Source organism: Rhinoderma darwinii, chromosome 4, assembly GCF_050947455.1.
Source record: "Rhinoderma darwinii isolate aRhiDar2 chromosome 4, aRhiDar2.hap1, whole genome shotgun sequence".
NCBI lineage: Eukaryota > Metazoa > Chordata > Amphibia > Anura > Rhinodermatidae > Rhinoderma > Rhinoderma darwinii.
Genome location: NC_134690.1, coordinates 67,075,001 through 67,101,594, shown reverse-complemented (window position 1 = coordinate 67,101,594; position 26,594 = coordinate 67,075,001).

Genomic DNA, 26,594 nt, shown 5'->3' with positions numbered 1-26,594 from the left:
ATCACAGAGTTCAAGATGAGGAAGGTCAAAAGCCTGCGCATGCGCAGGCGATGATCGGGACAAAACATAACCCGCAAGTAGACTGCCTGACCAGCTGAACTGAGCGGTCACATGACCGAATCAGCCGTGGAAGTCACATGATCTGGCGGATGTCAACAAAGAAACATCGGAGCTACAGACAAGTGCGTAGATACACTGCTGTGTATCCCAGTTTCAGAATGTAAATGCATGTCATCACATTTTGGGAATCATTATATGTCATTGTATACAGATATGAAAATACATATCCTATCCCTAATCTTTCCCTATTTCATAATATACAGTGTACATGTGTACATATAAAAACAAAGACAACAGTGAATAAATATACAATATATACGAAAGATATATACATATATAAATATATACATATATATATAAATATGTGACAAGCAGGTAATGCATTTGCGAAGTAAATAAATAAGTAATACATAACATACAAAACACATTTACTATGTACAATAAAATAAATTAATCATTACACTATGTAGGTAAAATATGCATATATACATATAACCATATATAAAGAAATATACACACATACATATCAACACATGCACATAACTTATATTATAAAAACTAAAATTTATTAATATTTTAAATATAAAAAATAAAAAATAAAATAAAAAAATATAAAAAATAAATAATGAAAATAGTGCTACATCGACCATATATCCAAAAGTATATGAAAAAATGAAAATAGTGTGTGTAAAGTAAATTGTGAATGATAAATTAGTGTATGTTTGTGAAGATCATAGAAGAAAATTATAAATTATAAAAGAGAATTATAAATCCTTCATTATTTATTCTCTATGTTGTGTGTTTAGTTACTAGTGATTAGAAAAATATATGTGAATAAATGTGAAAAACTATATATACACATATATACATATGAGTATATACAAACCCGGATGTACAAAAAGAGGTACACACATATATATCGAGGAAGATCCTATTTTTGTGTTAAAAACATATATATGTGTGTGTGAAGTACGTGCATGCATACATGAAACACATAAAACACATAAAGATGTGCAATGTGCAATATACCCCTACGCCCATACATATGAAACCAACAATATAAAAAGAAAAAATATATGAAAAATTAATGGCATGCCTACATGACCACATATATAAACGAAATAAATTATTATAAACTGAATATATAATTCAGATAATACAGAAAAAAAGAAAGAAAAGAACCACAAAATATTTATTAATTATATCCATCCATCTGATGAGAAGGTAATAGTGCAGATGTTCATCTAGAATGCATAAATGGCCTCCAAATAGACTCATAAATCATCAAAAAATGGTCAACAGGACCTAAAATTCAGGAACAAAGACAAGAAAAGGAAAAAGTTATAACATTAAAATTATCATGTCATTGTTCGACACCTAAAAGCATCACACAAGAGATCCTGACACCAGTTATAGAAAGGCCGCAAAACCCAAATTCTCGTTAAGGCCTGTTGGATGCATGGTTTTCAATTTCCAGATCCAACGGGTCTCTAGTCGAAGAAGTTTCTTCATCAGAGACCCACCTCTAAGGCCCACCTCCGTATGGTCTATGCCCATGGCACGCAGGCCCTTAGAATCACAACTGTGATGGAGAAAGAAGTGCCTAGGCAAAGTTTTTAATGAGTCTACCATTTCGGGCATCGTTCCTCTGGCAGCTTCGATCCCATTCACATGTTCTCGTATCCTTACCTTTAGTTCTCTTGTAGTCAACCCAATGTATATCAAGGGACACGGGCACTGGGCATAGTAGATCACCCCTTTCGTATTGCATGTAATGGGCCACGTGATTCTATACTAAAGCTCCTTGCTTGAATCCCAGAACTCCTCACTCATAATGATGTTTGGGCAGGCAATACAACGTCCGCATGGGCGACAACCCCAACGTGGTTTACCTGCACCAAAAATAGGTTTTATTGTAGGAGGACAATAATGACTGTGAACCAGTGTGTCTCGAAGGTTCATCGCTCGTCTGGAGGCCACCGAAGGTCTCAGGGGCAACAATTCTGATAGGACTGGGTCTGTCCTCAGTAGGGGCCAGTATTTAGACAAACATTGCACCATTTCCCCCCACCTGTCATGGTAAGTTGTCACATAATTTGTGAGGGTAGTGATCGCTTGGCTACAGGCTGCAATAGTTTAGAACGGGTTGTTTTACAAGCTCTATTATATGCCTTCCGTATATTCTTTATATTGTATCCTCTATCCAAAAAACGCTGTCTCAGAATAGCTGCCTGTTTTTCAAAGTCCTCTTCGGTGGAACAAAGCCTCTTCATTCGAAGGAATTGTCCTGTTGGAATAGCCCGTATCATATGCCTAGGGTGAGACGAGGATGCATGCAAATATGAATTAACAGCGGTTTCTTTTCTATGGACATCCGTCTGTATGTACCCATCATTGTCACGTTTGATGAGCACATCCAGAAAATCTATTGCCTGATCTTCTACTCTCCATGTCAACTTGATGTTGACCTCATTACAATTCAATTCAGTTACAAAAGAGTAAAATTCCTCTCTTGTGCCATGCCATATCAAGAAAATGTCGTCGATGAATCTGGTCCAAAGTACGACCTTGCTCACCGACGACATCCGGTCAGACAAAAAGAGATCCCTCTCCCACAGCCCCAGGAATAGGTTGGCATATGATGGTGCACATGCTGCCCCCATTGCAGTGCCCTGGAGCTGTAGGTAGAAGGAACCTCCAAAAGTGAAAAAGTTGTGGGTCAACACAAACTCCAAGATAGTTAGTATAAATTGGATCTTGGCAGGGTCTGTGTCAGTCATTCTTAAGAAGTATGCCGCTGCACACAAACCATCCTGGTGTCTGATGTTAGTATATAAAGACTCGACATCACAGGTGGCTAATAGCATCCCAGGGTCAAGATGAATACCCTCTAATTTTTGAATAAGATCCGCAGAGTCCCTCAGATAGGACGGGAGGGTCTCAACTGATGGTTTAAGCATAGCATCTATGTACTTACTAAGATTATCACATAAATTTCCCCTTCCCGAAATAATGGGGCGTCCAGGTGGTACTTTAGGATTCTTGTGAATCTTAGGTAGCAAGTACAGGCTTGCTATTGTAGGTTCTTGTATGGTCAAACATTCCTTCAATTCAGCGGAGATGATACCATCATCTGAGGCTTCCCTTAGAATATCCATTAAAGCTGCACTGAAAGAAGAGAGAGGGTTGAATGTCAGCTTTTTGTAGCAGGTAGGATTTTTCAAGTGACGATATGCCTCTTTCTCGTACATGTTTCTTGGCCAGACCACTATATTACCCCCTTTATCTGCCGGTTTGTATATGATATCCGGTAGATTCCTCAATTTTTTAAGGCTCTTACGTTCAACTATAGAGAGGTTATCATGTCTAATGGATACAGGAATTTTTTCCAAATCCTGTGTCACCAATTTAACGAATAGCTCGATAGGAGGGCATGTAGCAAATTGTGGAAATCTGGTAGAACGTTTACGTATAGAGATCGGAATCCTACCTGCTGTTAATTCTTCTTGTTCGTTCAGCAGTTGTTCCAAACATCGCAATGTCTCAATTTCTTCCGGTGTCTCAAAATTGTAACTGTCATCTCTCCTATGGTACCATCTCTTGAACATGAGACTCCTGGCAAATAGATGGAGGTCCTTTATTGCTGTAAAAGTATCGAATTGTGAGGCGGGCACAAATGTCATCCCCTTAGACAGGACCCCTATATCAATACTTGATAGAGCATGTTCTGATAGGTTAATTACCTTAAGCCTTGGGTTGTCCATTAGGTTTTCTGATGGGTCCACCCTTCTTTGCCTGTTATAGGCTCCAGAACCGCGTGGTTCCATATGGCGTCCAGTTTGTTTGCGTCTTTGACGACCTCTGTAACCATTCTCATTAAATCGTCTGGGGTCCATGGTGCTTCGTGTTCTCATCCCCTGTGATGTGTCACTGGATTCTGATGTAGAATTACCCGACGACATGGACGACGTTCTAAATATAATTTTATTCTTAGGTTTCGGGTTACGCCATCTATATACACGGTTCAGAGATGCATCATTCTGATCACGCATAAATTTGTTTTTCTTTACCTCCTGTATTTCTTTTTCCCATTTGTCCATGTCTAGCTCCAGGGACTGAAAAAAGATTCCAAAATCTTCATTACTCATTTTGTCTTTCAGTTGGGTTTGTATTAATTGGATATCAACATCTATGGTTTCAAGCCCTTTCCTATCTAGACCGACCAGGAGTTCCATAAAAGTTTTGGATGCTATGTTACAAGCATCCTCCCACCGTGACATAAACATGTCATCATCCACTGGGAAAGAAGGGAAAACTTGGATACGAAGGCCTCTGGGAAGGAGGCCCCGTTGTAAATATTTTTCGAGAAAGGCCTTATTCCACCAAGTTTTAACCCGTTTGTGGAAAAGCGTTCTAAAGGTGTTTTTAAGGGCAGCAACATTCTCCCTGGTGTCAGGATCTACCCCTGTGGCATCATCCTTAAAAACCAAATCGAGTTTGGTCAGCCAGGTCTTTTCCCTGGCTGTGAAGTCCATGTCGGTGGACCTCCTGGAATCTGAAAGAACAACAGATAATGAATATACACAACCAATTTGGAGGACAACCTGAATTCCCCTTAAAATTATGTCCATAAGTAATGTCATATAGACAAGGAAAAAGAGGGGCGTACAATAATGCCTATGACTGTAAGTAACAGGTAGCTATGACTCCTAAAATATCAAGAACAAAAACCTAAAAAATGGAGTCAATACACAGCTTTGACTAATAAACATAATGATCTTTATTTATACAAAACATAAAACATATATCACACATTAAAATCAAGGATGATTACCACAGTGTGGAAATGTTTGGAAGCCAGACAGGTATAGATCACAATGTATAAATATAAAGGTATTATATTCAAAAGGATAACACGGAAGGGGACTGAAAAGTCAATTTCAATTAGTATACACAGTCCTAGATCATAGTAGATGGTTATAAACATAAGGGATAGGGCAGAAATACCTAGCCCATCCACAAACTGGTATAGAGGAAGGTGTATGAGTAACATGTAAGAGTCTTACCCATGGTATGTTATCCTGCTGTCTGGCGTCACACCCGACGCGCGTTTCGGCGGAAAAGCCTTCGTCCGGGGGTGGTGCCAGAGAGCTAAGAGGAGGAATTTATACAGATAGAGCACCAATCGCGTACGCAGCTGGTAAGTAGCCTCATCACTTACAGCTGACCAAAGTAATGAGGCAAGTGACGAGGCATTCAAGACGCCAATCACATCACATGCATGACACATCACAGAGTTCAAGATGAGGAAGGTCAAAAGCCTGCGCATGCGCAGGCGATGATCGGGACAAAACATAACCCACAAGTAGACTGCCTGACCAGCTGAACTGAGCGGTCACATGACCGAATCAGCCGTGGAAGTCACATGATCTGGCGGATGTCAACAAAGAAACATCGGAGCTACAGACAAGTGCGTAGATACACTGCTGTGTATCCCAGTTTCAGAATGTAAATGCATGTCATCACATTTTGGGAATCATTATATGTCATTGTATACAGATATGAAAATACATATCCTATCCCTAATCTTTCCCTATTTCATAATATACAGTGTACATGTGTACATATAAAAACAAAGACAACAGTGAATAAATATACAATATATACGAAAGATATATACATATATAAATATATACATATATATATAAATATGTGACAAGCAGGTAATGCATTTGCGAAGTAAATAAATAAGTAATACATAACATACAAAACACATTTACTATGTACAATAAAATAAATTAATCATTACACTATGTAGGTAAAATATGCATATATACATATAACCATATATAAAGAAATATACACACATACATATCAACACATGCACATAACTTATATTATAAAAACTAAAATTTATTAATATTTTAAATATAAAAAATAAAAAATAAAATAAAAAAATATAAAAAATAAATAATGAAAATAGTGCTACATCGACCATATATCCAAAAGTATATGAAAAAATGAAAATAGTGTGTGTAAAGTAAATTGTGAATGATAAATTAGTGTATGTTTGTGAAGATCATAGAAGAAAATTATAAATTATAAAAGAGAATTATAAATCCTTCATTATTTATTCTCTATGTTGTGTGTTTAGTTACTAGTGATTAGAAAAATATATGTGAATAAATGTGAAAAACATATAGATTTTGCATGGAGCCCCAGATCGATGTCGATTGACAGTGATTTTGTATGTCTTCCATTTTCTTACTATTGCACCAACAGTTGTCTCCTTCTCACCCAGCGTCTTACTTATGGTTTTGTAGCTCATTCCAGCCTTGTGCAGGTCTATGATCTTGTTCCTGACATCCTTAGAAAGCTCTTTGGTCTTGCCCATGTTGTAGAGGTTAGAGTCAGACTGATTAATTGAGTCTGTGGACCGTAGTCTTTTATACAGGTGACCATTTAAGACAGCTGTCTTTAATGCAGGCACCAAGTTGATTTGGAGCATGTAACTGGTCTGGAGGTGGCTGAACTCTTAATGGTTGGAAGGGGATCAAATACTTATTTCTCTGTGCACAATGCAAATAAATATATATAATTTTGACTATGTGATTTTCAGTTTTTTTTTTTTTATATAATCTATCTCTCACTGGTAAAATTAACCTAGCCTAAAAATTCTAGACTGTTCATGACTTTGACAGTGGGCAAACTTACAAAATCAGCAAGGGATCGAATACTTATTTCCTTCACTGTAATGGTTAGAAATAATGTTATTCTTCATGTACACATACATGAAAGTTTATTCGAAAAGTTTTGTGCAAAGCTTCCACAGCACTCACCAAAACAAAAGGGTTCAAATATGGCAAGGATGTAAAATTCATATTCCTTTATAGTAAAAACTTGATGACAGCATCCATTGCCAAAAAATATTAGTATTTATTAACACATCCCAAAAGGTACAGCGGCAACGTTTCGACTCACACAGGAGTCTTTATCAAGCATAGTTGACAAAGACTTGAAACGTTGCTGCTGTACTTTTTGGGATGTGTTAATAAACACTAATATTTTTTTACCAACGGATGCGGTCATCAAGTTTTTACTAGATTATTCTAAAAATTGACCTGAAGGGTTAGGTACGCTTTAAATTTAGTATGTTTCAAAACCCCAGTCCTACCCCCAAAGTCATACTCACAGGAATCGAGGAAGCAGATATCTGAGCTGCTGTTTGATGAGCCCTCACATTGGAGAATTACTTAACCTGCCCATGTGCCTAATGCAAAAGAATATTCCAATATTGTTTATTGCAGTGTTGGCTTTATATCAGCACTTCAGGTACAAAGGAAGGCCTCCAATGTGAGTGATCCTCCTAAATACAGCAGCCCAGGTATCTGCTTCCTGAACACCTGTGATTTCAACTTGGTTGTAAGATGTTCATGACATAGAGGTAGAACAGTATTGGTTACACCACCACTCGCATGTAACCCGTAACATATTGGCAATTCATTGTTAGTGCAGTATCCAAGGTACCATGGCAAGGGGGAGTGCATATCCTCTTATCCAGTCACAAAATTCCTTAATGAGTGACTGTCCGTTCAGCAAACTTTTGATTTGCAAAAGACATATGAAAAGTTTGGACTGATGGGGTCCGGCTGCTGAGATCCTCACCGTCTCTGAAACAAGGGTGCAGAAAAGCTCAGCTAGTGACGTGCATCTTTGGCTGTGATTGGCGCTCCCTGTTAGGTTAAAGAGGGCTCTCATAGATGTTCTCTGTTATCCATCATTAGCCAAACTAAGAGTGCTTAGTGGGCACTGTGTAACTATGTGTGCACCGGCACTATCTATGTGGGCAGATACAGCGGGTACTGTGGCACTATCTACATGGGCACTGTGGTGTTTTCGGGGTGCTGGGACAAAAAAACATTACAAATCCATCCGTTTTTTTAACGGCCATGAAAAACGGATGGCAAACAGATGACAAACGTCCATTTAAAAAGGCTCTGTCGCCACATTATAAGTGCCATATCTCCATCTTGCCATGAAGAAATTATCCAAAGAGGGGCAGAGTTTCCCTCCCATGGATAGCCCCCTGATTCTGATGACAATGATGAACTGTAAGTAATATTTTCCGTTAAATATAAAGAACTTGTGACTCAAAGGAAATTCCGTAGCCATCAATAAAAATTATTTTAGTTCTGAGGTGTATGTACTCTAGGCAAGGAAATGTAAGCCAAACGTGTGAGGCATTAACCCCTTCCCGCTCCTGGACGTACTATTAGGTCATGGCAGCTGTATCGTTCGCGCTCCATGACCTAATAGTACGTCTCGGGAGTAACGGCCGTTTCGGCCGTCCTCCCGACACATACAGGAGCAGTGACAGCTGCTGTCTCGTACAGCAGCTGTCACAGCTCCTACAGCGGGGACCGATCGCTGTGTCCCCGCTGATTAAGCCCTTAAAAGCCGCGTTCTATAGAGATCGCGGCTTTTTAGGGGTTAAGCTGCCATTGCCGGCCTGCTACGCGATAGCGGCCGGCGATGGTGACTATGGCAACCGGACACCAAACAATGGCGTCCGGCTATGCCATAGACGGAAGCCTAGTGGGTCCTGACAACGTCAGGACCCACTATGCTTGCTGTCAGTGAGTAGCTGACAGTTCTAATACACTGCACTACGCATCTAGTGCAGTGTATTAGAATAGCGATCAGGGCCTCCTGCCCTCATGTCCCCTAGTGGGACAAAGTAATAAAGTTAAAAAAAAGTTAAAAAAAGATGTGTAAAAATAAGAAAATAAAAGTTTTAAAAGTATTAAAAGTAAAAATCCCCCTTTTTCCCTTATCAGTCATTTATTATTAATAAAAATATATAAACAAACAAATAAACTATACATAATTGGTATCGCCGCGTCCGTAACGGCCTGAACTACAAAATTATTTCGTTATTTATCCCGCACGGTGAACGCCGTAAAAGAAAATAATAATAAACCGTACCACAATCACAATTGTTTGGTCACTTCACCTCCCAAAAAATGGAATAAAAAGAGATCAAAAAGTCGCATGTACCTAAAAATGGTAATGATTGAAACTACAGTTCGTTACGCAAAAAATAAGTCCTCGCACGGCTTTATTGATTGAAAAATAAAAACGTTCTGGCGCTTAGAATAAGGTAACACAAAAAGGGAATGATTGTTTACAAAACGTATTTTATTGTGCAAACGCCATAAGACATAAAAAAAACTATAAACATCTGGTATCGCCGTAATCGTATAAACTTTCTAAATGCTGTTGTGAATACTTTGAGGGGTCTAGTTTCTAAAATGGGGTATTTGATAGGGGTTTCTAATATATGGGCCCCTCAAAGCAACTTCAGAACTGAACTGTAACCTAAAAAAATAAATAAATGAGGCAATACTTCGCTTCTTACATTATAGTGATAATGAGCCGTGCCCACCCCGAGATGACCCCAGTTTTGACCGTTTGTATAAACGGAGACACCTATTAGACCGTTCCAGTGCCCGGTTTTCCCAAGCATACACCCCCGAGAAGTGTATTTCTATTGATGAGTCCCTGGTACATTTTACAGGGAGGGTTCAATTCCGCGAGTACCTGCCGGGTAAGAGGGCAAGGTATGGCGTGAAGATGTATAAGCTGTGTGAGAGGGCATCAGGGTATACCTACAAGTTTAGGATATATGAAGGAAAGGCCACCCTCAAACCAGACTGCATCCTGTACTACAATAGGTACATGGGAGGGATGGACTTGTCAGATCAAATCCTGAAGCCCTACAGCGCCATGCGGTGTGGTATAAGAAGCTGGCCGGGCACATCATATAGATGGCATTGTACAATGCGTACGTGCTACGTCGATGTGCAGGCCAGACGGGAACTTTCCTGGAATTTCAAGAGGTGATTATCAAGAACCTAATCTTTAGGGACCAAGAAGGGGGGGCACCCAGTACTTCTGGAAACGGGGCCACACGCATCGTACCAGGGCGGCAACACTTTCCAGGAGAAGTTCCCCAAACTGGCAAGAAGGGAAAAAGTCAAAAGAAGTGCAAAGTCTGCTATAAGAGGGCGATAAGGGATGACACAATATATCAATGTGACACGTGTCCCGAATAACCAGAGCTCTGTATGAAAGAGTGTTTTAAAATTTATCATACATCCCTTGGTTTATAATCTACCCCAGTTTTACTTACCCTGATGCACTCCGCACAGCTTACCCCCCCCCCCCCTCGTCTTTCCCCTCTGAGCCCTGCTGTGTGCCCAGGCAGCTGATAACAGCCACATGTAGGGTATTGCCATACCCAGGAGAACCCACATTACAGTTTATGGGGTGTAGGTCTCCGGTCAAAATGCTCACTACACCTCTAGATGAATGCCTTAAGGGTGTAGTTTTTAAAACGGGGTCACTTCTTGTGGGTTTCAACTGTACTGGTACCTCAGGGGCTTCTGCATACATGACTTCGCACTAGAAAATCCCCAGTAGGCCAAATGGTGGTCCTTTCCTTCTGAGCCCTCCCATGGGCCAAAACTGCAGTTTATCACAACAAATGGGGTATTGCGGCACTCAGAACAAATTGCGCAACAGAATGGGGTATTTTGTTTCTTGTGAAAATAAGACATTTTCAGCCAAAACTACATATTATTTGAAAAAAATAATTTTGTTTTCATTCCCAGCCCAATTCAAATAAGTTCTGTGAAAAAACTATGGGGTCAAAATGGTCACAACACTCATAAATGAATTCCTTGAGGGGTATAGTTTCCAAAATGGGGTCACTTCTGGTGGGTTTCTATTACTTTGATACCTCTGGGGCTCTGCAAATGCGACATGGCACCCGAAAACCAATCCAGCAAAATCTGGACTCCAAAGAACACACAGCGCTCCTTTCCTTCTGAGGCCTCCCATGGGCCCAAACGGCAGTTTATCACCACAAATGGGGTATTGCCGCACTCAGGACAAATTGGGCAACAAAATGGAGTATTTTATTTCTTGTGAAAATAAGAATTTTTGAGCTAAAATTACATATTATTGGAAAAAATATATTTTTTTTTAATTCCCAGCCCAATTCAAATAAGTTCTGTGAAGAAACTATGGGGTCAAAATGGTCACAACACCCATAAATGAATTCCTTGAGGGGTGTCGTTTCCAAAATGGGGTCACTTCTGGTGGATTTCCATTGCTTTGATACCTCTGGGGCTCTGCAAATGCGACATGGCACCCGAAAACCAAACCAGCAAAATCTGTACTCCAAAGAACACACAGCGCTCCTTCCCTTCTGAGGCCTCCCATGGGCCCAAACGGCAGTTTATTGCCACAAATGGGGTATTGCTGCACTCAGTAGAAATTGGGCAACAAAATTTAGTACTTTGTTCCCTGTGAAAATAAGAAATTTTGATAAAAAATTACATCTTATTGAAAAAAATGTCATTTTTTTTAATGTCACAGCCCAATTGAAATAGGTGCTGTGAAAAAACTGTGTGGTCAAAATGCTAACAACAAACATAAATGAATTCCTTGAGGGGTGTAGTTTCCAAAATGGGGTCACTTTTGGTGGGTTTCCATTGCTTTGATACCTCTGAGGCTCTGCAAATGTGACATGGCACCCGAAAACCAATCCAGCAAAATCTGGACTCCAACAAACATATAGCGCTCCTTTCCTTCTGAGCCCTCCCATGGGCCCAAACGGCAGTTTATCACCCCAAATGGGGTATTGCCACACTAAGGACAGATTGGGCACCAAAATGGGGTATTTTGTTTCCTGTGAAAATAAGAAATTTTGATCACAAATGACATTTTATTGGAAAAAATGACATTTATTTCATTTCACAGCCCAATTCAAATACGTGCTGTGAAAAAACTGTGCGGTCAAAATGGTAACAACAACCATAAATCAATTCCTTGAGGGGTTTAGTTTCCAAAATGGGGTCACTATTGGGGGATTCCTACTGTTTTGACACCTCAACACCTCTTCAAACCTGGCATGCTGACTAAAATATAGTCTAATAAAAAAGAGGACTCAAAATGCACTAGGTGCTTCTTTGCTTCTAGGGCTTGTGTTTTATTCCAGGAGCGCAGTAGAGACACATGTGGGACATTTCTAAAAACTGCAGAATCTGGACAATACATATTTAGTAGTGTTTCTCTGGTAAAAACTTCTGTGTTACAGAAAAAAAATGAATAAAATTGAAATTCAGTAAGAAAAAATTTCACCTCCACTTTGCTTTAATTCCTGTGAAATGCCTGAAGGGTTAAAAAACTTTCTAAATGCTGTTTTGAATACTTTGAGGGGTCTAGTTTTTAAAATGGGGTGTTTTATGGGGGTTTCTAATACATAGGTCCCTCAAAGCCTCTTCAGAACTGAACAGGTACCTTAAAAAAAAGGCTTTTGAAATTTTCTTAAAAATATGAGAAATTGCTTTTTATGTTCGAAGCCTTGTAACGTCCAAGAAAAATAAAAGAATGTTCAAAAAATGATGCCAATCTAAAGTAGACATATGGGAAATGTGAACTAGTAACTATTTTGGGTGGTATAACCGTCTGTTTTACAAGCAGATGCATTTAAATTCTGAAAAATGCAATTTTTTCAAAATTTTCTCTACATTTTTCAATTTTTCACCAATAAACACTGAATATATCGACCAAATTTTACAACAAACATGAAGCCCAATGTGTCACGAGAAAACAGTCTCAGAATCGCTTGGGTAGGTTTAAGCATTCCGACGTTATTACCACATAAACTGAAATATGTCAGATTTGAAAAATGGGCTCTGAGCCTTAAGGCCAAAACTAGGCTGCGTCCTTAAAGAGGCTCTGTCACCAGATTTTGCAACCCCTATCTGCTATTGCAGCAGATAGGCGCTGCAATGTAGATTACAGTAACGTTTTTATTTTTAAAAAACGAGCATTTTTGGCCAAGTTATGACCATTTTTGTAGTTATGCAAATGAGGCTTGCAAAAGTCCAAGTGGGTGTGTTTAAAAGTAAAAGTCCAAGTGGGCGTGTATTATGTGCGTACATCGGGGCGTTTTTAATACTTTCACTAGCTGGGCGCTCTGAAGAGAAGTAACATCCTCTTCTCTTCAGAACGCCCAGCTTCTGACAGTGCAGATCTGTGACGTCACTCACAGGTCCTGCATCGTGCCGGCCACATCGGCACCAGAGGCTACAGTTGATTCTGCAGCAGCATCAGCGTTTGCAGGTAAGATCGACTTACCTGCAAACGCTGATGCTGCTGCAGAATCAACTGTAGCCTCTGGTGCCGATGTGGCCGTCACGATGCAGGACCTGTGAGTGACGTCACAGATCTGCACTGCCAGAAGCTGGGCGTTCTGAAGAGAAGTGGATGTTACTTCTCTTCAGAGCGCCCAGCTAGTAAAAGTAGTAAAAACGCCCCGATGTACGCACATAATACACGCCCACTTGGACTTTTACTTTTAAACACACCCACTTGGACTTTTGCAAGCCTCATTTGCATAACTACAAAAATGGTCATAACTTGGCCAAAAATGCTCGTTTTTAAAAAATAAAAACGTTACTGTAATCTACATTGCAGCGCCTATCTGCTGCAATAGCAGATAGGGGTTGCAAAATCTGGTGACAGAGCCTCTTTAAGGGGTTAAAGAGACTCTGTCACCACATTATAAGTGGCCTATCTTGTACATAAGGAGATGGGCGCTGTAATGTAGGTGACAGCAGTGCTTTTTATTTAGAAAAACTATCTATTTTTACCACTTTATGAGCGATTTTAGCTTTATGCTAATTAGATTCTTAATGCCCAAGTGGGCGTGTTTTTACTTTAGACCAAGTGGGCGTTGTACAGAGGAGTGTATGACGCTGACCTATCAGCGTCATGCACTTCTCTCCATTCATTTAGTCAGCGCATAGTGACACTGCGTTATTCACTATGTGTTATCTTATACTGACACATTAACGTTACTGAAGTGTTTAGACCGTGAATAGATATTCCTTGCAGCCAGGACGGGATGTGTATTCACAATCTCTGCACTTCATTAACGTTTCTGTGGTACTTACAGCAGAGCAAGCATAATCTCGCGAGATCACGCTGTAAATTACAGGTTACAGCGAGATTACGCTTTGCTCTGCTGTAAGTACCAAACAAACGTTATAGAAGTGCAGAGATTTTGAATAGACATCCCGTCCTGGCTGGAAGGAATGTCTACTCACTGTCTAAACACTTCAGTAACGTTAATGTGTCAGTATAAGACAGCACATAGTGAACAACGCAGTGTCACTATGCGCTGACTAAATAAATGTAGAGAAGTGTATGACGCTGATTGGTCACTGATTGGTCAGCGTCATACACTCCCCTGTACAACGCTCACTTGGTCTAAAGTAAAAACACGCCCACTTGGGTATTAAGAAACTAATTAGCATAAAGCTAAAATCGCTCCTAACGTGGTAAAAATAGATAGTTTTTCTAAATAAAAAGCACTGCTGTCACCTACATTACATCGCCCATCACATTATATAGGAGATACGGCACTTATAATGTGGTGACAGAGCCTCTTTAAGCCAGAATTTTCAGTTTTGTCTGGAGGTGTGTTTTTACATTTAAATTTCTGTATCACAGCTGATATGTTGGAAGGATTTAGAATCGCTGCACCAAAAAAAGGGATTACACAACATACTCATCCATTGTAAATTGAACTGCAGTTCCGTAAGTGTAAGCAATTTGAACCCAGGCAAGAATGATGGGAAAACCCGTTTTTGGTGGAGTGTTATAGCAGAATTGTACCTAGGCTTTCTTTCACCAGGGGAATATATTCAGTTCACTGCCATAGCCCTCTATCTAAATTCCCTGGCCAAGACTTGTTGGTGCTTCTCCTCTGGTATAAAGCACCCTGGCACATTGTCCGTCAGACCCCCCTTCCTTAACTTTGCCCCTGGTTACCAGTAAAACACTGTAATAATCTGTAAAAGTTATGGAAAGTAGGGTAAAATATAAAGGCAGCAGAACGGCTTTCACTGACCTTCTCTGAGATTTAATTGGATTCTGGTGGGATATCTCATGTATTGTAGTATTCTGTTTTATTACATGACACAAGAAATCTCAAATGCTTAGTCGTCAGGGCTATGATGGCATGAGTGCATAATTGTAAATTACAGTCTTTTTTTGCCAAGACATAAGGATGATTTACTGGCAGTTCTGGGGAATCTTCCTTTGTTTAATTCCTCACACTTCTCCAATCTTATTTAATAGCTCAAGTGGACGTTATCCAGTTAATTTTATGTGCTCCCAGTAGGACTATTAAGAGCAAAGATGAGTAAATTACAAGGAAATCGGTCAGATTCACCTTGTTCCGAGTCTTAAGAACAGAATTTATGTGAAAATAACAGTTTACAATAGACATTGATGTTTTTATATTTCATTATTTTTTTCAATTGGAAGATCGAGCGGGAGATGTTTGGTGGGCACAGGATCACGGCTTGTATCTGCACAATTCATATATAGTGATGTGCAAGCTTTTGTGTCACTGTCTGTCGCCAGGGGCGTAACTAGGAAAGACCGGGCCCCAGAGCAAACATTTGACTGCCCCCCGTAGGTGCCACATGCAGCCGCTCTTATAGATAGAACCCCCTGTAGATACTGCTCCCTGTAGATTTTGCCACACAGCCCCCCTGTAGAAAGTGCTATACAGTCCCCCTATAGACAGTGTCACACCGCACTTGTAGATAGCGCCTACCTCCTCCTTATAGATAGTGCCACAAAGCCCCCGGTAGATAGCGCCACACACAGCCCCCCAGCGCCACACAGCGACCCCTTGTTTATAGTGCCACACAGCTTCCCCCTTGTGTATAGTGCCACACAGCCCCCTCTTGTATATAGTGCCACATAGCCCCCTCTTGTATATAGTGCCACATAGCCCCATCTTGTATATAGTGCCACACAGCCCCCTGTAGATAGCGCCACACACAGCCTCCTGTCGACTGCGCCACACAGACCTCCCCCTTGTAAATAGTGCCATACAGCCCCCCTTGTATATAGTGCCACCCTGCTCCCCTGTATATAGTGCCACCCTGCTCCCCCTTTGTATATAGTGCCACCCTGCTCCCCCCTTTGTATACAGTGCCACCCTGCTCCCCCTTTGTATATAGTGCCATCCTGTCCCTCTTGTATATAGTGCAAACCCCCCCAAAAACGACAACATTTTTACTTACCTTGCCCCATTCCCACGACGGACAGAGCACTGCACATCCTCCGGGCACGGCCTGCAGCCTATAGTATTCATTTGTATCTGCGTCCTAAGTATACAGATACAAGTGAATGTGTCTGTCGCTAGCACTGGGGCCCCTTTCTGTGCTAGCAATGCCACCGGGCATGAGGGGGCCCGTGCCGCCTAGCCTGTAAATGGCCGGGTGGCACGGGCCCTGTAGTGGCATTGCTACCGCTGTAGCAGTCATAATGGCTGCTAGCGGCATCACCGGGCATGGGAGGGGCCATGTCGGCGAACGGGACAGGCCCCCTCGTGCTGCGGGCACCGTAGCAGCCGCTACGGCTGCTACAGCTGATGTTACACCACTGGCGTCCGCATTGCTAGACTTTGAACACACCTGGGACACTGGTTGGAAAGGGGGAGAGGCTGTTGTGCTGGGCACTAATATACATTAAGCAAAATGTTTTCTCTGTTGGTACGGATGTAGCCATCTTTAACTTGACTGTGATAACTTGCTGCAGCGTCATATCACACAACAAAAGCCATTGAAAAGTCTTTGAAAAAGTCAAGATAAGGGATCTAGACACTGTTTATTTAATGCGTTAAAAGTCAATGTAAAAACGGCTACATCTGTATGGTTTATGGTTATTATGGAATCAGCAAATAAAGTTTATTCGGATCAAGTGGAGATTATGTCCCCCTGCGTTCGGATATTCCAGTCAGTTGTGCAGCTTGTTTTTCAGAGGTTCCTAAACACTTGAGGAAAATAATGTGTAGCCGCTTTTTCAGTGAGATGAGCGACTTTTCAAAGTAAGAGTCCGTTCTGATGGATCCCCATGATGACGCACCGTTCTTGTAAATAAAATTCCAAGAACATCCATCAGAACATTGGCGACGAGCGATCCAACGCAGAGGTTGATGGCAGTTTTCGCAGTCCAGATTGTTTGCAAGCAAATAGTGCTCTTTCATGAATTGGATGACATCGGTTTTATTTGTACCAGCTATAATCGGCTGTAGTGTCCTCTCAAAGAAATGTTGATCCCTTTTAGTTTGAGAGAAACAAAAAATTGCAATTAATGGGGGAGATTTATCAAGATGTCTCACAGTAATAATGTTCTATGTTGCCCATAGCAGCCAATCAGTGCTCAGCTTTCATTTTACCTGAGCTCATTAATATATGAAAGCTGTGGGGTTGCTATGGGCAACAAAGGACATTCTTACTATAAGACAGATCGATAAATCTCCCCAATGTCACTGAGGGCGCAGGGGACATAATCTTCACTTTCATTGCAGATGTCACAGCTGGCGGAGCTATGGTCTTGAAGGCAGGATAGGACACTCTACATGCCCGGTGCTTGGCAGCAGCTGGGGCGTATCAGGAAAGGAGGAGAAGTTATGTAAGTTATGTTAATTTAAGCCTTCAGGCCAATCGTTTAATCGGTTATGTATGAGCTAATAAAGCTGCGGCCATTTCCCAGATTTACCATAAAGAAGTGTCCTAGTCTTTAGGTGGGTCTTTCCATGCAGTCCCAGAAATGCTGGTTCCATGATATACAAGTTTAGCTATGCAGTGCAATGTATCCACTGTGGAACTACTAGTCCCATCATGCATTCCATGCTGGAAACTTGAAATATTCCCCAGCGCTCCCATTTTTGTAGATCAGAATGACTTTTCTCCAGCGTTGAGTTACACCTCAACAATAACAATATGGTGTAACTGGCAGTGTGAGTCCTGGGTTGGCATTATAACAAGTCTCCTTTAGAAGCCAGAAGCAGAGACAGCCTGAAATATTTAAGTCTATCCAGCCGGTTGAGCATCACTCATTGCTTACAAATGAGTTCCACGCGCTCCCTTCATCTCACTTTGAAATTAGCATGTCGAGAAAGTGACAGGTAGAAAAATCAATCGCTTTCTAGCTGCATATTTCGCTCTGCCTCCTAAACAGCTTTGTCTGCGTTGGGCTTGTTCACTTCCTTAGTGTCGCTTTGTGGGTTTTATACTCCTGCTTCAACAAAACTGAAAGGTCAGAGATTGCAAATTACTGCTCTCGAATGAGAAATTGGATACTATAAAAATGCAAAACAGATAAACAGCTCGACAGTGCAAGTTACACAGGGAAACACTGAGTTACTGCCCCGTTCAATCGCATTTCATGTGCGGCTTATTAAATTTGAATATCCATGGCAGAAACAGCACAAATAGGAAACTCCTCCTCCTACCGCAGAGGCATTTAGTACGTTATTCTAGAGAGAAGATTTCATTTTAACAAAGAGGCTCAGCGGAGGTTTATTATGAAGGGTTACTTATCGTTAAAAAGGGAAACTACTGTCAAAAATGAGGTTTACCATTGCAATTATTCATTAGTAGAGTGCTCAGGGATAGAAGATTTCAGATTGTTAAAATATATTGATATGGGATAGATAGATAGATAGATAGATAGATAGATAGATAGATAGATAGATAGATAGATAGATAGATAGATAGATAGATAGATAGATAGACAGACAGACAGACAGACAGACAGACAGATAGATGATAGATAGATAGATAGATAGATAGATAGATAGATAGATAGATAGATAGATAGATAGATAGATAGATAGATAGATAGATAGATAGATAGATAGATAGATAGATAGATAGATAGATAGATAGATAGATAGATAGATAGATAGATAGATAGATAGATAGATAGATAGATAGATATTTTTATTCACATTTTTTTTCATGCGCATACCGTTTTTAGTCCATAGAATTTAATGGTTTGATTTTAAAAAACACAGGTTTCTGTTTTTGCATAGTTCGTGTGCGTATTTGTTCTTTTTTCTTTTTTTTTTTACAAAAAATATAAAATATTGTTAGTCCTATAGCAAAATACGGAGCAAATACAGATGAAGAACTGACAACCTCTAATAAAATACAGAGCAAAAATGGATATAATATAAAAACAAAGATATAACAAATTGTAGGAAAAAAAAGTCATCCATATTGCGTATCTGTATTTCATTCGTAGTTTCATACGCAAGCGTGAAGGAGCCCTAAGGCTGTTTTCACACTTGCACTGGGTTCCATTCAATTTGATTTCTGGTGCTTCTGGCAGCAAGAATAACGTAGTCTGAGGTTGAAAGTGGACCCATCATAGTTGTCAAGGAGTCATTAAGAACGAAAGCAATGATGAAACGTTATGTTGCTCCTTTTCCGTTTCTCCCTGCAGAAACAGCCCAATTCAGAAATATAACACAGGTTTCTGTCGGGCATTTTCTGCAAAATATCTGCAATGTCTGAACATACCCTAAAGCTGGCCATACACATGAGGTAGCTGTTGGCTAACAGCTATTTCTCATTCAGGTGCAGGAACATTCCTTTTATTGGAGAAAAATACAAATGTGGCTTTCTGCGGTCTAGCTCTGCTATGTGGGTTCCCCTCTGTGCAGAATATCTGAAATATATGACACTACAATCCATCCTTCGATTTCTGCTCATGTAAATATAGTTATGCTGCTTTATTTATTACTACAAGTTGGGCGCCTATTCCTGACTCCGGAACCCTTTAATTCTAGTCACGTACCTGGTCATTATGCTTAAACTGTACCTAGCTTTTCACGAGATTTTCAGAATAAGCTGTCATATGTGTGTACATGATAAATAACACTATTTCTGGCCATTATATGACTTGTATTCTGCATTTTTTTTTTACCAGTTTTCCCCTTTGCAGGCCTTCTTTCTATTTCTCAATTGTCTCTGAGTTAGTGGGCAGAACCTAACTGCTATCATGTCTTCTATACACTGCATACATCGAAGAATAGGATTCTGCTCTCCTATCTCTATCTGTCACATATATAGAAGCTGCAGCTAGATGGAGGAGATTATACAGCAGTGATGAGCAGTGTAGCTGAGAATCCACCACTGGGGTGCCATAGAAATCTTACCAGCAGCCTCAGGTATGTACAAATTGAACTGCAATTACTGCATTTCAACAGCAACAGCTTTGTGCACTGAAATTATGCTCCAAATTGGTTTCCGGGATTAGAAATAAATATGTGCTCTTTTTTTCCAGAACAGTGCTACTATTGTTCATGCGCTGTGCCTGGTATTGTAGCTCATCCCTATGCAAGTGATTGGAACTGTGAGATGCAATACCAGACACAGCTCTTGGACGAGAGTGGCGCTGTTCTGGAAAAAAAAAGTAGACCCTTTTTTTTAATCCCAAAAACAGCTTTAAGATCTGAATCAATGACCAGCAGAACTTGTCCAGAAGGATGAGTAAGCTTATCACATCAGAGCAGGATCTTCCAGCATCACAGAGAAAATTCATGTAGATCCTAATTCTGGTGTATCAACAAAGTTTAATTTGCACCCAATTTTTGTCTATTTTCGGGCTACAGCAATTATTGAGTTTTGCTCTTCTGTGCCAATGATATCAGAAATGTATTAGTCCCAAGTCCCAGAAGTTGGAGTTGGGAAGGAAAACATTTATAGAAGTATTAAGAATAGTGAAAAGAATATTGCATTAAAGACACTTGTATAAGTGCCCCGGATAAGTATGTTGGGGAAAGTAAGGTGCTGTCGACCCATTCCTCATATTCAATGCTTGCCCCTAAAAGACAACATAACACATGCATGTAAGGTAAGACAGAGCAACCATCACCATGAAGAGTTAACCTAGACTCCCTGTATCTGCTATACACAACACCTGACTACCTGATGAAATAACCTAACAATCCTTTTCATTGTATGCTTCACACTAATCCACGGTAGAATGGGCTCGAGGATGAGCTGAAAGCTTGATCAGTCTCATCAGGAGCCCATAGAGACCTCTAATCCTTCATTTTCTTTGAAGAATCCTGGGAAAGATCTCAATGGATTTAGAGGATAAATGGGTCAGGATTACAAAACTGTGAAGGGTTTATTGGGAGCAATGAAGCTTTGTCAGTTGTAATGACATATTGGGTACATTGCTAAAAGGGAAAAAAAGGTTAATACAACACCAGGGGGTGACGTGTTCTAGTAACACACTGACTGCCATATGTGTGCCGTAGAGCACTGATACATGGCAGCGTGATAGTGATTACCTCATAGTCACGTTTCTATATATACCAAGTGAATATGAACTTGTTAAGAACGTCTTTACATTCTCTATAAATTACCATGTCAATTATAATACATTATTAAATGTCTTCAACACACTGCAGACTGGCAGACTGGTAAAAAGAGAGGCAATAAATATGTTGTGCATCAAGAAGATCGGGCAGATTTTAGATCATTCATGGATCTGAATTATTTTACGATTGTTCCTTGATTCTAAAATTATAATCCACACGGTAAGATTTTTCTGCATTTGTTCCGATTGCACAGTATTCAGCATCGCTGCCAGAGCACAGATTTAGATTTGCTGCCTTAGCCCTGCATCTCAATACTTTTGCCAAGGCTTGATGGTACCTCCTCTGCCCCCACTAGCTACACCTCTGCTTATGAAAGATATGGAGCTATCTCCCCAAGAATCATTGCTTTTAAAGGAAACTGGTGGCTCATAGAGGCACCTTGCAGAGGCACACAGAGTGCCTACAGGTTTGTCATATGGCCTGTAGTGCCTCCGCGTGCCACGTCACAAGGTCTGAGCACACATCTTTGTGATGTGCATGAGGCCTAACAGAATATTAAAGGGATTTTAAAGGATTAGAAAAATATGTCAGCTTTCTTCTAAAAAGTTAGACAATTGAGCTGAGCTTCAGTACCACACATAACCTGAAAACAGGTGTGGCGCTGTTTGTAGGAATAAAATAGCCATTTTGTAATCCTGTATGACCCCTTTAAAGTCAGTGCTAGTGCCATACTGTTTTCACGCATGTGATCTAGTATAATACAGAGGACTTGATCATTTTAAGGGGAAAAAACACAGGAAGGTAAATTGTATTAAAGCCACATACTCTGTAACATTGTGATTTACATTAATTTTGAAACAAGACTTGCATACCCTGTTATCCTGTAGGCCATATCAGTCACTAAAATGATTTAAAAAAACATGATAAAGAAAAATTGCAACTGGAAGAAACACATAGCGAGATTTCAGCGGTCACTGGGGTGAAGAGCAGAACGAAGCCTGGCTGGAACTCCATTGACCTTGTGGGGAATAGGTTTTGTATTTTGGATCTTCACTTGTACACAATATAGATGAATCTAAAACATTCAATCGTATATACATTTTAAGATTCAATTGTCATTGCTTTCTGTACGCTACCATCAAATGACTTTTGTGCCCCTCCAAAAAACACAACAACATTGAAACGTATTACTGAGAGTAAATTGGAGATGTCAGGAGGGGTGGTGTATAGAACAAAGTGTTTCATGGACAATACACACACATTTTCCTTTGTAAATTAGAATAAATGTATTATGGTTTGAAATTCTCCCTCTTAGTCAGTATTTTGATAAACACTTTGATGTTGCGGTCCCTTACAATTGCCTTTGATCCAGAAAAGTCGGATCAATACATCCTGGAGAAACAAATAAACTCAAGATGTGAAGGAGGCAATAACCATCTCATTACAGAGGCTTTTATTTATAAAATAAAGTATAAGACGTAATGAGCTGTATACAAAGTGATGTATAGCAATGGATTGACTGTGTATATTCCTGTACTCTACCTTGTTTTCATACTGGCATAGTCCTGTCACCATATAGTTGCATCCCAGATGTATCCAATATATGAACACATGTCTGGAGTATGAAATTCAGGGATTCAAGGTTGATGCCTGGAGAAGGGAGGGCAAAGGTGAAAGATTGAAAGAGGATGAGAGATAGAGCAAAAAGATATGTAAAGCATTTAGAATCTATAGGGCAAGACAAAAAGTGAGATGGTAGACTATGCCAAAGAAAAAAAATTATATTTACATATTAAGTCATCACTCATAATAATCATTTTGTGGGACCCCACGTAGTTCTGGGGTGAACATTACATAAATTGAGGCCTCATTCCAGTTTTTTATTGCATTATACGGCTCTGAAAGGGTTATCAGAGATTCAGACTAATCTGCCAAATAGGCCAGTCGTAAAAAATTATCAGATAAAAAAAAACTTAAAATATTTTTATTACTTACCATCAAAGTTCTGCTGTGGTCCTATTCCGCTTGTCAGTTCCAGTCCTGCCTGTGTATGGACAGGGCCTCATTGATGTTGTACCTATACAGTACTCCCACGCTGCCTGAATGTAAATTGTTGTTAGCTCAGCAATATGCATCATTTTTCCTAGCTTTTAGTTCCACGCTTAGTTATTATAAAGGTAGTTGTATAACACTTGAGATTTCCTTCCATTAGCTAAAGCCGATAGCCATGTTCCGAGCAGATTAGAAAGATGAATGTCAGTAAAATGTAAGACACATTGTGATCAACACCTTCAGGCAAACTTATTTTCCCAAACTTGGCTACCGTTTTAACTGGCAGGCAGTTTTCGTTTTATTGCCATTAGAGACCTAGGTTTCCGGGACAGTTGTTGGCCGCGTTGTGACTGTGCACCAATGTTTCCGGGACAGTTGTTGGCCGCGTTGTGACTGTGTCAGGGCCACACTGTCTGGCCTTACCCTAAGGCCCCACGCACACGACCGTGCCCGTAATCTCGGTCACGATTAGGGGCACGGACTGCCGCGCACAGCCATTCGCATTTAAGGTCCATGGTCCCATTATAAAGTATGTGAGCACGTTCCGTAAAATTCAAAAATAGGACATGTCCTATTTTAAGGAAGACTTCTATGACATGGGAAGCTGTTCGTCGGCCATAGAAATGAATGGGTTCATAATTACGGACCGTAATTACGGACGAAATCTACGGTCGTGTGCATGGGCCCTTTTGAGGCAAGAGGTAGCCGCACACAGCAGTTTGTAATTTAACCCTGTCTGCTGAAAGTTTGGGAGGTTCCCAAGTAAAGCAGACAATGTGTTATAGCATGTATAATAACCCGTTCAGCATGGTATACAAGTTTTGGACAGAGAACTTAGGCCTTATTTACATGGACCATGCGCATCTCGGACGTGAAAAACTGCCATTTTTCACGTCTGAGGTGCAGCCGTGCTCAGCGGTGCGGGACGTGATGTCACGCATCCCCCATAGTTGAGAGTCTATGGAGGGATGCATGATGCGTGCAAAGAACGGACATGTCCTATTTTTCCCACGGACCCTTCACACGGTCACATTGAATTACATAGGTCCGTGGGACGGTAGCTGTTTCAACGGCCGTCCCACGGACGTTAAACACGTTAGTGTAAATAAGGCCTTAGCCATAGACTACAGCTGATCTAATGTGGCCAAACCACTTAAACTCTTAACCCTTTAACAACCGCCCAGTGTTTTGACGGTGTCTTTCAGCGAGACTATACATATTACGTATCAACACAACCGAAACAAAATAGATCAAGCATTTTAATGCTTTATGTCATTGTCAATTTGCAAATTGAATGAATAAAGATCTAAAAAATTTTATATATATATATATATATATATATATATATATATTTTAACTTTTTTATACTTTACCCCTAATAAAACTAAAATATTTCTCTAAAAAAGCCATAATTGTTTAATTTTTCCTTCGACATAGCCATTGTATTATACTTTTCGTTTTCACGGCGTTCACCGTGTGGCATAATTGACATGTTAACTTTATAGGTCAGTACGATTACAACGATACCAAATTTATATTTTTTTTATGTCTCACTAATTATGCACAATAAAAACTGTTTAAAAATATTTTTTTTTTGTCTGTCCTCTTTTCAAGAACTGTAACATTTTTATTTTTATTTTGACAAAGCTGTATAAGGGCTTGTTTTATGTGGGACAATCTGTAGTTTTCATTGCTACCATTTTCAGTTGACTTTTTGTTCTTTTTTTTTTGGGAGACAAACTAAAATAAAATAAAAACAATTATGGTATTGTTTTTCATTTCTCAATTTTTCACAGCGTTCATGTGGCTAAAATAATATTCTACTTTAATAGTACGGGTCGTTAGGGGTGTGGCATTACCATTTACCAATTTTGTAGAGTTTCTTTTATTGGTTAATTATTCCTATAATTATTTATTTCATTGTTTATTGGGGAAAAAAGTGTTTTCTTATTTTTTATTTTTTTTACTAGGGTTTATTTTTTTTTAAAAAAAGCTTCCACACACTTTTTTTAATTTTATTTTACAAAATGTATTAGTCCAACAAGAGAAAATGCGATCATTTGATCACTTACATAATCCACTGTACTATTTATGCATGTGCTGTATTGTGCTTGTCAGACTAATTCCTCTGGTGGGGCCTAGGAGGCTTACATCCCAGGCAGACATAGGGACTTTTGTTAAGCTCCCTGCTGCCCTGATCGTGTCTAAGCCCCCTTCGTCAAACTCTTTAGATTCTGCGATCACTATTAGTCATGGCATCTAAGGGGTCATACTTCCAGGATCTGAACTAGCTCAGGTCCAGGCTGTTTCAGCAGGATGTCAGCTGTATGTTAAGTTCCTTCCTGCTGCAACATAAATGTGCAGCGCAGTGCGGGAAGGAGTTAATAAATCAATGAACAGGGGTCTATGGATACAATATCTCCTTCTTGCCATGAAGAAATTATCCAAAGAGGGGCAGAGTTTCCCTCCCATGGATAGCCCTCTGATTCTAATGACAATGATGATCTGTAAGTAATATTTTCCGTTAAATATAAAGAACTTGTGTGTCAAAAGAAATTCCGTAGCCATCAATAAAAATTATTTTAGTTCTGAGGTGTATGTACTCTAGGCAAGGAAATGTAAGCCAAATGTGTGAGGCATTAAAGAGGCTCTGTCACCACATTATAAGTGCCCTATCTCCTACATAAGGAGAAGGGCGCTATAATGTAGGTGACAGCAGTGCTTTTTATTTAGAAAAAACGATCTATTTTTACTACTTTATGAGCGATTTTAGCTTTATGCTAATTAGTTTCTTAATGCCCAAGTGGCCATGTTTTTACTTTAGACCAAGTGGGCGTTGTGGAGAGGAGTGTATGACGCTGACCAATCAGTGACCAATCAGCGTCATGCACTTCTCTCCATTTATTTAGTCAGCGCATAGTGACACTGCGTTATTCACTATGTGCGGTCTTATACTGACATATTAACGTTACTGAAGTGTTTAGACAGTGAATAGACATTCCTTCCAGCCAGGACGGGATGTCTATTCACAATCCCGGCACTTCGTTAACGTTTCTGTGGTACTTACAGCAGAGCAAGCATAATCTCGCAAGATCACGCTGTAAATGACAAGTTACAGCGAGATTACGCTTGCTCTGCTGTAAGTACCACAGAAACATTAACAAAGTGCCGGGATTGTGAATAGACATCCCGTCCTGGCTAAACACTT